The following is a 2530-nucleotide window of genomic DNA, read 5'->3' as shown; positions in this document are numbered from 1 at the left end:
TATTATTATTATTACTATTATTATACGTACTATGATTCATCCTGTTACCATTCTCTCTACTTTGCTGGTTGTCTTCAGATGACGCCCCATTATAACTGTTGCTTCTGTTGTAATGTGAGTTATTAACCCTGTCCTCTTCCTCAGAAGATTTGTCTAGTTTATCAACATGTTTAAAAAAATTCTATAATGAATCATAGGGACCATAAACAAGGCCCAATGAGCTCTCATTGTTAGACGTCTTTTCAAGGCATCAGAAAGACTAACATCATCAAAAAGTTTGTCCAGGTGAGCAAGCTTATGTAACTGTTTTTCACAAAGTTCTTGCATCGAGAGATTATCTGGTCTGTACCTATACCTGTTCAAAAATGCTGTTTTGATGCCTGCCTGTTTATCTTTGGGCCAGAATTTATTCAAGAACATCTGTTTGAATTCTTATACATTATGTTTGGTTTTATGTTGTGATTAGCTCATGACAACACTTCACCATCAAGGAAATGTTTGGCTAGTTTAATTTTTGCAGACTCAGAGGAAAACTATCTTTACATTGCCACAGGTAGTCCACCAGGTGTATTTTAAAAACTCCAGGGAAGTATTTAGGAGATAAATTGTTACAAAATGTCTGGCAATTTGTAGACACAACACATTTGTTTCAACATCACTTAATCACATGTCAACCTGTTGTAAATTTTCAGACAAGTCTTGATTTTATTGTTAACACTGGTAGTATGGTTACAAATATGATCATTATTTAGTTTTAGTTTCTGTTCGATGCTTTCCTGCTCTGTATATTTGTGCATAATTTTGAATTCGGAGTTCCTTCTACGTAACTCAGTGTGAATAACACCTTCAAAGTTTTCCACCTGCAACTGTACATGATCAACCTTATTGTTTACATTTGAATTTCAAGGGCAGTTGACTCACGTAACTGACAAAGTTTTGTAAGGGAGTTTGCTATTTGTTCCTGCATAGCCTGAATTTTCCTCTCCATTGTCTTAATAGTGTCCCTTAGACTAACAACACTCTTTTTTGCTCATTGCTTTGACTTATAAGTTCATTCTTTAAATCATAATTCTGACTTGTAAGATTGTGGTCCAGGAGTTGAGACTGACTTATAAGTTTGTGATCCAAGACTTAAAACAAGCTTTCTGATAAACCTGAGGCCTGTTCACTTGGATGTGATGCCTCAGATGACTGTTGCAGGTTTGGTGTTGATGAGTGAGATGTTGAGCACATGAAACCTCCCCACTTGTATCAAGATTTTTCTGTGCTGCCATATCTGAAGACAATATTAGGTACGAAACAGAAAAATAAACTATGTATGAAGGTAGTATCTGTTCCCGAAAGAACAGTTACCATTGATGGCCATGCAGATTTCGCTAGAATGAAATTATAATTAAATGGACACTCTAGCTGCAAAGAGGCGTTGACATACTTCATTAAGGACATGTTGAAAATGTGTGCCCCAACCGGGATTCGAACCCGGGATCTCCCGCTTGCATGGCAGACGCTCTATCCATCTGAGCCACCAAGGGCACAGAGGATAGTGCGCCTGCAGGAACTTATCCCTTGCACACTCCCCGTCAGACCCACATTCCCAACATGTCCACACCACTACATTCGTAGTGCACCTAATAGAAGTTTGCCCATCATACTCATTACTTGTGGCAGATTAATCTACAAGTCCCGTAAGAGTTTGGGCATAGCGTGTGTGCTTACACAAGATGGTCAATGGCCGGGACGCGGTTTTAGGTGCTTCAGTCCAGAACGGCGCTGCTGCTACGGTCGCAGGTTCGAATCCTTCCTCGGGCATGGATGTGTGTGATGTCCTTAGGTTAGTTAGGTTGCAATGCGAATTTTGTCAGACATAGGGGATATAAAAATGAAAAAGCTGGCATACTATGCTTACTTTCATTCCATAATGTCATATGGGATTATTTTTTGGGGTAATTCATCAAGCCGAGCTAAAGTTTTCTGGGCACAAAAACGTGCAGTAAGAGTTATATGTGGTGTGAACTCAAGAACATCCTGCAGAAGCCTGTTTAGGGAACTAGGGATAACTACTGCTTCACAATCAATACTAGAAATAAGAATAATCTTCACAAGGATTTAAAGTCATTTAGTCTTGTACAAAATGGTGTGCATTATTCAGGAACACACATCTTCAATAACTTGCCAGCAGCCATAAAAAGCTTAACAACCAATGAAATTCAGTTTAAGAGAAGCCTAAAGGATTCATTGGTGGCCAACTCCTTCTACTCCATTGATGAATTTCTCAGTAAAACCAACTGATTTGTGTATATATATATGGAAACATTCCACGTGGGAACAATATATCTAAAAACAAAGATGATGTGACTTACCAAACGAAAGCACTGGCAGGTTGATAGATACACAAACAAACACTAACGCACACACAAAATTCAAGCTTTCGCAACCAACGGTTGCTTCATCAGGAAAGAGGGAAGGAGAGGGAAAGACAAAAGGATGTGGGTTTTAAGGGAGAGGGTAAGGAGTCATTCCAATCCCGGGA

The 2530-nt window shown here is 39.0% G+C and overlaps 1 non-coding gene across 1 annotated transcript; it reads right to left on the bottom strand.

The window, feature by feature from the left end:
- Positions 1 to 1458: 1458 nt before the first annotated feature.
- Positions 1459 to 1533, bottom strand: Trnaa-ugc. Its single transcript has one exon. It is a non-coding gene; the product is annotated as a tRNA-Ala (tRNA).
- Positions 1534 to 2530: the final 997 nt, after the last annotated feature.

The sequence above is a fragment of the Schistocerca piceifrons genome, chromosome 7 (genome assembly GCF_021461385.2).
Source record: "Schistocerca piceifrons isolate TAMUIC-IGC-003096 chromosome 7, iqSchPice1.1, whole genome shotgun sequence".
In the NCBI taxonomy this organism is placed as follows: Eukaryota; Metazoa; Arthropoda; class Insecta; order Orthoptera; family Acrididae; genus Schistocerca; species Schistocerca piceifrons.
The sequence above is the reverse complement of the archived record's forward strand: the minus strand, read 5'-3'. Positions and strand labels throughout refer to the sequence as shown.